Genomic DNA, 11,972 nt, shown 5'->3' with positions numbered 1-11,972 from the left:
AAACTGCAGTCTGTTATTTCGGTTCCAAGGAATCCGACACCCTCTTCTGGCCTAAGAGAGCAATACACAAACACAGTGCACAAACATACATACACTTAAGTAAAACTCCCATTCATATCAAATAAAAATCCTTAAGAAAAAAAAGCCGGGTGGTGGTGGCTCATGGCTTTTGATCCCAATAGAGGCTGACGAATCTCTGATTTCAATGCCATCCTGATCTACGAAGCTAGCTCTAGGACAGCCAAAGCTACAGAGAAAAATTACTGTCTAAGGGGAAAATATCCCTTCGAGAATATGATACTTCGTCCCGATTTTACGGATGCATTTATTGCCGGGCATGGTGGCACACACCTTTAATCCCAGCACTTGGGAGGCAGAGGCAGGTGGATTTCTGAGTTCGAGGCCAGCCTTGTCTACAAAGCGAGTTCCAGGACAGCCAGGGCTAGACAGAGAAATCCTGTCTCGAAAAACAAAAAAAAACTTTAAAAAAAAAAAAAAAAGATGCATTTATTATTTGCAATGGTTCCAAGGAAGATTTTGAGCCCTTGGTTATATAACAAGATCCTGCCCCATAACATAACTAAGAAAACAGGATAAAAATAAATCAGAGGGGGCTGGCAAGATGGCTCAGTGGGTAAGAGCACTGACTGCTCTTCCAAAGGTCCTGAGTTCAAATCCCAGCAACCACATGGTGGCTCACAACCATCCGTAATGAGATCTGACGCCCTTCTGGTGTGTCTGAAGACAGCTACAGTATACTTATGTAGGACAATAAATAAATCTTAAAAATAAATAAATAAATCAGATGGACAGAGGAGAAGTCATTGTGGGGAAATGGAAGTTGAATAGAGAATGGAAGAAAGAGTCTTTACAGCTAAGTATGGTAGCATATATGCACAATCCCAATTTGCTGGTTGAGGCCAGCCTGTGCTGTTGCATAACTCAACACACACACACATACACACAAAGATTCTAAAGTTCAAGATTATCCTGTCTAAAAAGAGGATATGCATATAATCTTGTAGTAACTATGTGTTGCTTTTTTTCACTTTAGTATTTTAAAGGTGTGTGTGTGTGTTTAAATAATTTACAGAGGCAGAGCTGGAGAGATGTTTTAAGTGGTTAAGAGCACTGGCTGCTCTTCTAGAGAACCCAGGGTTTGATTCTCAGCACCTACATGGAAGCTTTTAACAGTTTCTAACTTTAGTCTTAAGGGAATCGAACCTTCTAATACATAGACATACATTCAGGCAATCACTCATAAAATAAAAATAAGCCGGGCATGGTGGTGCACACCTTTAATCCCAGCACTTGGGAGGCAGAGGCAGGTAGATTTCTGAGTTCGAGGCCAGCCTGGTCTACAAAGTGAGTTCCAGGACAGCCAGGGCTATACAGAGAAACCCTGTTTTGAAAAGCCAAAAAAAATAAATAAATAAAATAAAAATAAATTCTAAAATTACAGAGGTAATGTTTGCTCTTGTAAAAAAAAAAATGTAGTATGAATTATCAGTAAAAGAATTATCTGCAGGGACTGGTGAGATGGCTCAGTGGGTAAGAGCACTCACCTGCTCTTCCAAAGGTCCAGAGTTCAAATCCCAGCAACCACATGATGGCTCATAACCATCCATAAAAAGATCTGATGCCCTCTTCTGGAGTGTCTGAAGACAGATACAGTGTACTTACATATAATAAATAAATCTTTAAAAAAAAAAAAAAAAAAAGAATTATCTGCAAAAATAAAATTCCCCACATGTTCCCAGTACCTGCCTGGAGTATTCTACCCAGAAGTAATCAGTGTTGAGTCCCCTATATCTAAATGATACCATAGTATACATTGTTTTACACTTTTGCTTACACTTTGGCAATTTATAATTGTTTTACATTTTGCCTTTTCAGACTTATAATATCTGGAAAGATATTAATAAAGATAATGATGGGGCCAGATGTGGTAACACCTCATTCCAGCACCCAGCCAGCATTAGCAGGGAAAATCTCTGAATTCAAGTCCAGGCTGGTTTACATAGTGAGACCCTATCTTTTTATGTCCCGTACCCACCCCTCCCCTTGTCCCTGTATGCGCCCTCCTCCCTCCACCAAAAGAAAGAAAGAAGGAAAGAAAGAAGGTAGTGGGAGAGAGATGACTCAGCAGTTAAGAGGACTGGCTGGCTCAGGCCAGAGGACCTGACTTCAGTTCCTAGGACCAACAAGACAGCTTGTAAAACATCTTGCCTCTGTGCCACTGCACATATTGCACAGGCAAAGAGATTTGCCACTAAGCCTAATGTGAATTTGATGCCTGAAACTCACAAAGTAGAAGGGAGAATAAGGGTCTCTATTTCAGGTGGTAGAGTGTTTCCCTAACATTTGTGAAACCTTGGGTTCAATTCTTAAGTGTCATTTTAAACTGATGTGCTAGCATACAGCTATAATGTGGCATTTACCATCATTCTGGAGGAGGTGGCAGGAAGATACAAAGTTCAGGGTTATCTAGTGAGTCTTGAGACCAGCACGGACTATATGAAATTCTGCTAAAAAATAAATAAACAAGCAAATAACTAGCCCAGTTGGTAGTGAGCTTCTAGTGCATGCACAAAGCTATAGGCTGGCTGTCAGCACTACATAAAACTTGCTTTGAAAATACATGCCTGGCCGGGCATGGTGGCGCACGCCTTTAATCCCAGCACTTGGGAGGCAGAAGCAGGCTGATTTCTGATTTCGAGGCCAGCCTGGTCTACAAAGTGAGTTCCAGGACAGCCAGGGCTACACAGAGGAAAAAAAACAAAAAACAACAACAAAAAAAAAAAAAAAAAAAGGAAAAGAAAGAAAATGCATGCCTGTAGTCCAGTACTTGAAGATTGAGACAAGATGATCTCATGAGGCTACTTTGGTCCACATAGTGAATTCCCAGCCAATCAGGTGTATATGGTGAGACCCTGTCTCAGAAAAAAAAAACAAAAAACAGGGAGGGGGTTGCATGTAGTTCAGTTGGTAGTGTGCTTGCTTCAACTAGAAATGATAATCCTAGTACCAGGGAAGTGGATACAGGAGGATCAGCAGTTCAGGTTTATTCTTACCCACATTACAAGTTTGAGGACAGCCTGAACTTAAACCCTGAAAGCTGTGATTCTCTATCTGTAGTTCTAGTACTTAGAAGTTCAAGACCAGCCTGGGCTATATAGTTTCAGACCAGAATTGGCTAAGATTACACACCTGTAATCCCAGCAAATGAGAGATAAAGGTTTGAGGATCAGGAGTTAAGAATTATCTGAGCAGCCCAGTGAGTTTGAGGCCATCCTGGGTTGTATGGGATCTTGTTTCAGTTCCACTCAAAACCAACAACAAAAGATGCCAGGGGTGGTGGCACAGTAGTCCATAAGTCAGCTTTGATGGGACTTGCAAGTAGCACAAATAATTGATAAAGATGGTGACAGTTTCCCCTGGAGGATAGTCCTGTACAAAGTCAATGTATATGGGGCTGGAGAAGGGAGCTTAATGGTTAAGAGAAGCTACTGTCTCTCCAGAGGACCCCAGTTCTGTTTCCAGCACCCACATAACAGTTCACACACCTGCCTACAGCTCCAGTGTCAGAGACTCTGATGCCCTCTTCTGGCCTCCTTTGGGCACAAGGCATTTATGTGGTGCACAAACATATATAGGCAGGCAAAACATACATAAAAGAGAAAAACAGAAAAAACATCAGCATATATCTTTGAATGTCTAAATATACCTGTAATATATCCTCCTCATATGTAATGCTTATAATGGCATTCAGTATTATTAATATAGCTTCATACTTGTTTTTTTTTTTTCCAATGTTGGATTATACCCAGGGCCTATACCAGGCTAGGCCAGTGCTCTGAGTTTTATCCTTAGTTAACTATTTTACATCTAACTATTCATATTATGAAATTCTTTACTCAAAAGTAAAAAAGATATTTATCTGCTTCCTTTTAAAATGCTCTGTCTCTGTGTATGTGGGGGTGTTTATATGTGTGTTTGTACATGTTCCTGTGTAGCTGGGTAGGTATGTGAGTGCACTTGCATGTGTGTTCACATGCACATAAAGGACCACATCATCATACATTTGGAAAATCTCTTTTTAACATTCTAAATATTCTTGGCTGATTACAATAGGCCTGATTTTGTTTGTTTGTTGTTGTTGTTGTTAAGGGTATCTACATGTGTCTGCATCACTGAAAGCACGCCTGTTCATTCAAAGCCTAGCTCTGAAGGAGGGAAAAGCTTGCTGTGATGGCAGGTGTCTGTAATCTCAACACTCTAGAGATTGAAGGAGGATTAAAAACTTGAAGCCAACACAATAGAAAAACAGGACAAGCCAGGTGTGGGAGGTGAGTGTTGAGGCATACTTGTAATCTTGCAACACTCTAGTGGAACTGGAGAATCATCTGCAGAGACCAGCCGAGCTAGAACCACATATCAAAACTCTCAAAAAAAAATCTGGACAAAGAGCCTGAGTGGTACTGATGGTGCACACCTTTAATCTCAGCATTTGGGAGGCAGAGACAGGCAGAGTTCTTGAGTTCAAGGCTAGCCTGGATTACAAAGCAAGTTCCAGGACAGCCAGGGCTACACCAAGAAACCTTGTCTTGGGAGGAAAACAACAACAACAACAAACAAAAAAAAACTTGGACAAACATACTTGAAAAATAGGGCTGGGGAGAACTATTAGTGGGTATAGTGCTTGCTATGAAAACATAAGGACCTGAGCTTGAATCCCCAGCATCTGTATAAAAAGCCTGATGCAGTGATAAATATCTGTAACCCCATTCATTGCTGGTGTGTGGACACAGGTAGATCCCAGGGACAGGCAAGCCAGCCTAGCACAAAGGGTCAATTCCCAGTTCAGCCAGAGGCTGGGAATAATTAAAGCACTGATTGCAGCAGGGCATGGTGGCACACGCCTTAATCCCAGCACTTGGGAGGCAGAGGCAGGCGGATTTCTGAGTTTGAGGTCAGCCTGATCTACAAAGTGAGTTCCAGGACAGCCAGGGCTACACGGAGAAACCCTGTCTCGAAAAACAAACAAACAAAGCACTGATTGCTCTCCTAGGGGACCCAAGGGTCTGTAACTCTAGTCTCGGGATCTGATTTCCTCTCTGGCCTCTGTGGGCACCAAGCAGGTATGTGGTATACAATATATATGTAGGCAAAATACTCACACATATAAAACAAGCATTTAAGAACATGGTGGACAACAACAGAGGAAGACTGGCTCCTACTTCTCATGCATCTGTGAGGACACTCATGCAAATACCAGGAAGGGGGTGGGAGTGGCAGATACAGCAAGATTGAAAACAAGTGAGATGATGAGATGGGTCAGATCTAGGCACCTAAAAACCTAATAAGACACTCATATCTAGTTCCATAAAAGGAAGTAGCTGTAATTGTTCAGCATAAGCCTGGAGTCCTACTATTTGGGGCAGTTAACCATGTTCCAAGTGTTGGAAAGCTCCTTGTCTCACTCTGACCAGTGGCTGCTTCTCTTTTCTTCTTCCTTCCTCTTCTCTCTTTCCCTTTCCTCCTCTTCTTGTACCCCAGGCTGGTGTCAAACTTGCTTACTTTGAAGCTGAAGATTCCCTTGAACTCCTGGCCCCTGTGTCTCTCCCTCCAGATTGCAGGGATTACAGGCATGTGCCAGCATGCCAGAGTTTATGTGATTGTGTTACAACAGAGCTACACCTCCAGCCCCATACTCTGTAGCAGTTTTGGGAGATTTCTTTGGGGGGGAGTATTTTTGTTGTGTTTTGTTTTTGTTTTTTGAGATAGAGTTTCTCTGTGTAGCTCTGGGTATCTTACAACTTGCTCTGTAAACCAGGCTGGCCTCAAACTCCAAGATGCACCTGCCTCTGCCTCCCAAGTGCCAGGATTAAAGGTGTGTGCCACTGCTGCACAATTTGTAGCATTAAAAAAAAAAATAAACGTGTGTGTGTGTGTGTGTGTGTGTTGGTGCTAGGGGAAAAAAAATCAAAGGTTGTACTGTACCATTAAGCTATACCACTATACCCAAAATTAAACATACTATTGTGTATAACTTCCTTTTTGCGATTGAGTGTTGCTCTGTAGACTAGGCTACTGTGAATTCACCTTCCTCCTTTACCTTTACCTTGTGAGTATAGAGATGGGTGTATGTCACCATACCTACTGCCAACCCTAGTCTTTTGAAAAGATTTCTGTAGGGTAGCTAGAATTTCCCTCAAGCTTACAGCAATCCTCCTACTCTTCACTTCAACAACAGTAAGTAAATAATGAGGTTACAGGCATGCATCACCATGCTCAACTCCATATAGATTTTTTCCCCTAAGATTTGAGTGTGTGTTCATGGTTGTGTATGTACTTACATGTGATTGTCAGATCCCTTGGGACTAGAGTTATAAGAAGTTGTCAGTCATCATAAATAACACTTGCTGGGAACTGAACTCTGGCTTCTGCAAGAGCAAGTACTCTGGCGGTTTTTTGGGTGTGTGGGAGGAGCGAGTACCTGGCAGGATTTCTGCCTTGAAACTCATTTTGTAGACCAGGCTGGCCTCAAACTCAGAGATCTGCCTCTACTTCCCAAATACTGAGATTAATGGTATGTGCTACCACTGCCAGGCAGCTCCTCTGTATTTTTAAATATTGTGAAAAAAAAATCAGTATTAGAGACAGATTAATAGTATTAAGAATTCTCTCACACACACATCCCCCCCCCAAAAGAATTCTTTCCCTTTATGGATCAATTACTTTTCTTTTTTTGAGACAGGGTTTCTCTGTATAGCCCTGGCTGTCCTGGAACTCACTTTGTAGACCAGGCTGGCCTCGAACTCAGAAATTCGCCTGCCTTTGCCTCCCAAGTGCTGGGATCAAAGGCGTGCGCCACCACACCTGGCTCTTTTTTTTTTTCTTTTTTAAAGATTTATTTATGGATCTGAGTACCCTGTAGCTGTCTTCAGACACACCAGAAGAGGATGTCAGATCCCATTACAGATGGTTGGTTGTGAGCTATCATGTGGTTGCTGGGAATTGAACTCAGGACCCCTGGAAGAGCAGTGGGTGCTTTTAAATGCTGAGCTATCTTTTCAGCTCTAAGCAACCTTTATTTACACGAATTATCCCATGTGTCATAGACACCTGTGTTTAGGGTCCTCATTTCCCCTGTTTTCCCACCAGCAACAGATTATATCTAAACCATAGGATTCCCAAGCAGTGGAGGACTCTGGTGCCAAACTTTAAGCCCAGGTTCTTCATCGATTCAGACTCCCCCTTCTTTCTGCAACCTGAGATAGACTCTGCCCACCTCAGAGCCAATTTTGAAAGATATGCTTCCCACACAAACTGCATGTAGGTTAGCATTCTCTTTCATCACAGCTCTCAAAGACTACTTCTGGAGTTTCTAATCAAAAAGGCATCTCCAGGAAGGACAGCAAACATTTAAAAACTACATTATATTTATGTGTGGGCAGGCGTGTGTGCCGTAGGATATGGATGCCAGAGGACAGCTTTTGGGAATTGATTCTCCGCCCACCATATGGGTCACTGTACTGAATTTAAGCCTCTGTGGCAAGAGCTTTATCCATGGAGCCATCTCATTTCCCTTTCCTTTTCTGAGACAGGGTTTCATGTGTAGCTCTGGATGTCTTAGAACTCACTCTGTAGACCAGTTTAGCCTCGAACTCAGGGAGATCCACCTGACTCTGCCTCCCTAGTTTTAGAATTAAAGGTGTGCACCACCATGCCTGGCTGTGGGGATCCATTTCCCCCAGCACTCAGGTGGCACACAGATCTCTGTGAGTTTGAGGCCGGCCTGGTCTACATAGAGAGTTCTAGAATAGTCACAACTATATAGTGAGACGTGTCTCAAAACAAACAAACAAAAAACCCAACAACGACAAAAAAAACCAACAACAACAACAACAAAAACCAGCAAGAAGCTAGATGAAATTATTAAAACTATACATCTTGTTGGTGCTAGAGAGATGGCTCAGCCAGTGTTTAAGAGGACTCATGCATACCACCTGTATTCACACAGTACCTCACAACCCTCTACATAACTCTAGCCACAGGGGATGCAACACCCTCTCCTGGACTCTGCAGTAGCAGGCACACATATAGTATGCAGACATATGTGCAAGCAAAACACCCAATCATAAAACAAGTGAAAAAATTTTATGTTAAAAAATCCAATAGGGCTGGAGAGATGGCTCAGTGGTTAAAGAGTACCGACTGCTCTTCCAGAAGGTCCTGAGTTCAAATCCCAGCAACCACATGGTGGCTCACAACCATCCGTAATGAGGTCTGATATCCTCTTCTGGTGCATCTGAAGACAGCTACAGTGTACTTAGATATAATAATAAATAAATCTTCAAAAAAAATCCAATAAAAGCTCCATCTCAATCAAAGCACAAGTAGCTCATGACTGTAATTACACCACATGGGAGACAGATGACAGGAGGAGTTCAAAGCCAGACCCAGCGGTTACAATTAAGAAAGACAATTAACAGGTGGGTGTGGTGGTTCTCCCAGAAGTCAAGAGGTAGAGGCAGGAGGGCTAGGAGTTCAAGATCATACTCGACTACACAGCAAATTCAAGGCTAGTCTGGGTTACATGAGACTGTTTCAAAAAAAAAAAAAAGGGGGGGTGACACTGGGTAGGTGTGTCAGTGAGTAGAGTACCTGCTGCACAAACATTAAAACCTGAATTTGGATTCCTACCACACATAGCTGCATCCCAGCACTGTGCTGGCCGGCCAGCCAGCTGAAGTGCCAATTCCCTCTCTTAAAAAATAAAGCGGAAAAGGGCTGGAGAGATGGCTTAGCGGTTAGCACTGACTGCTCTTCAGAGGTCCTGAGTTCAATTCCCAGAAACCACATGGTGGCTCACAACCATCTGTAATGGGATCTGATACTGCCTTCTGGCATGTCTGAAGAAAGCAAAAGTGTACTCATATACATAAAATAAAGTAGAAGTCAGGCAGTGATGGTATAATGTGCATGAGTCTTGATAGCATAATACTAAGTGAATGAAGCCAGTTATAAGATTAGGTGGATTATGTACGAATTGTATCTGAAGTTATCATTTGATTTTTAAACTAAAATGTTATCTGGAGACTGGGTTTCACTATGTAGTCCTGGCTAGCCTGCAACTTGCTATGTTGACCAGGAAGGCCTTACAGATGATTATGAATTGCCATGTATGTGAGTGCTGGGAGCCGAACCTATGTCCTCTGCAAAAGCAACAAATGCTCTTAACTGCTGACCCATCTCTTCAGCCCCTTAATCATCCCCTTTCCTACATGGTCTCATATATCCTTTGCTGGCTTGGAACTCAGTATGTGGCTGAGGATGACCTTAAACTCCTGATCCCTCTTAGTGCTAGAATTAGAAGCATTCACTGTTACATATCTTTTAAATGTAAAATTTAGAGAAAATATATTTGCGTATATTTATATGCCTGCATGCATATATGTGCATCATGTGCATGCCTGGTGCCAGAAGAGAGGACATCAGATTCCCTGGAACTAGTATAAAGACTGTTGTGAGCCTCCATGTGGGTGCTGGAAACAGAATCTGGGTCTTCTGCAATATTAAGTACTCTTAACCACCAAGACATTCTAGCCATTAAAAAATTATTTTGTGCCGGGCCTGGTGGCGCAGGCCTTTAATCCCAGCACTCGGGAGGCAGAGGCAGGCGGATTTCTGAGTTCGAGGCTAGCCTGGTCTACCAGGTGAGTTCCAGGACAGCCAGAGCTATACAGAGAAACCCTGTCTCGAAAAACCAAAAAAAAAAAAAAATTATTTTGTGTATGTGCACAAAGTTCAGATACAGAGACATCACATCTCCAGGAGCTGGAGATACAGGTGGTTGTGAACTCTTTGACATGGGGGTTAGGAACCAAACCAAATGGTCCTTCTGTATGTGCCCTTAACTTCTGAGCTATGTCTCCATTCTCATTTATTTACTTTTATGTAGTGCTGGGGATGGAACTCAACTTGAGTCATGGAGTCAAACACTCTGCTGACTGAGCTACACCCCTAACCCTACTCGTCCCTTCAGCTTGCCCTAATTGTGATACTCTGAACCAGGACTGTACCAAAATGCCTGGTGTGGGGCACACAGTTGCATTGTTAGTTACAAGCAAGAGTCAAAACAATCATATTTGTGCCGAGGTTCAGGTCACTCACTTAGACCCCACCCACAGTTTTACTGTCTGGGTCGGAAGTAACCTCAATCCGGTTCTTTGGGTTTTTTTTTGTTTTGTTTTGTTTTGAGACAGGTCTGTAGATGTAGCTCTGGCTGTCTTGGAACTCTCTTTGTAGATCAGGCTGTCCTGGAACTCGGAGATTTGCCTGCCTCTATCTCCTGAGTGCTGGGATTAAAGATGTGTGTCACCACTGTCACTGGCTTCACACGGCTCTTCTAATATAGGCTCTAGAAATCAAATGTTGGTCCTCAAGCTTTCACAGCAAAAACTTTACTGAGCTATCTCCTCAGTCTCTTCAAACTGTTTGTTTGTTTTTAAATACTTGAACTAGGTACAGTGGCAGATGTTTATAATTCCAGACTAGAGGGGTGAGGCAGGAGAATCTGGAACTTAATAATATCAGCATGGGCTATACATGGCATCTAAAAGCAAGGAAGGAATGTATCTAGCTCAGTTGGGTTGAGTACCTTTCTATAGAGTACAAATCCCTGAGTATATACCATAGCCCTGTAAAACTAGGCATGGTATTGCTACAGATTCAAGGCCAGCCTGGTCTACCTGGCGAGTTCCAGGCCAGCTAGAGCTACATAGTGGGAGAGCCTATTATACAGACCAAAAAAAAAAAAAAAAAAAAAGCTGTTCAATGTCATCCTTGGCTATATATTGAGTTCAAGGCCATCTAGACCTACATGTAATTCTGTCTTAAAAACAAACAAAAAGCCTATTTTTTTACAAATAAGAACATAGCACAGGTATAGTACAATGCTCAGAGGTTAGAGGGATGATGGCTCAATGGTTAAGAGCACTGGCTGATCTTCCAGAGGACCCAGATTCCTAATACCCACATGACAGTTCAAAAACATCTGTAATCCCAGTCTAATGGGATCTGATGCCCTTTCTTGTAGTCTCCAAGAGGACTGCATGCACATGGTGCACAAATATACATGCAGAGAAAACACCATACAAAAAAAAAATATTAACAAGTAGTACATTGCTCTGGATTCAAGATTACAGACAAGGCATGGTAGTGCATGCTTTTAATTCCACCACTGGGGAGGCAGAAACAGAGGATCTCTGTAGAATATCCTGGTCTATATAGTATATGCCATAACTATAGTATATACTATAGTACATATGCTATATAAATTTTATATAGTATTTATATGCCATATAAATACTATACTATATACTATATTTATAAACTGTATTATATAGTATAATGTATATAGTGAGATCCTGTCTTAAAAACACCACCCAGGGCTGGAGAGATGGCCCAGATACTACCTGCTCTTCCAGAGGTCCCGAGTTCAATTCCCAGCAAACACATGGCACACAACAATCTATGTTGCAGGATTTTTCATCACACTATGAACCTAGAGATTGTGTTATTTACTGTTTTTAGTTATGGTGTGGCTCAGCCTTAGCACATACTTTTTTTTAATCTAAGAGCATTCTACTTATATTTAATATTTTAACAGGATTAAATAAAGTCAATCACAGGTCAGAAGTTGGAGCAAGCAAGCAGTTGACAGGAAAGTGAACACAGGATTATTAAGAAAAAAACCACAGAGTTGGAGTCGGGAGGATGGATAGAGACACACAGGAATAGAAGGGCGACTGAGTTTGAAGAAGGTTGTTTGAGATGGCATGACAGAGGGGCATTCCTGTTGGAATGTAGGTTGAGGAGGAAGGTCAGGTGGGTGCTTTTTCTGCTTCTGAGCTAGCAGGCTTTCACCCCAGCATATGGCTCCTGAGTCTTCAGTGGTAAAACTG

The sequence above is a fragment of the Mus pahari genome, chromosome 1, assembly GCF_900095145.1.
Source record: "Mus pahari chromosome 1, PAHARI_EIJ_v1.1, whole genome shotgun sequence".
NCBI lineage: Eukaryota > Metazoa > Chordata > Mammalia > Rodentia > Muridae > Mus > Mus pahari.
This window is presented reverse-complemented; position numbering follows the sequence as displayed.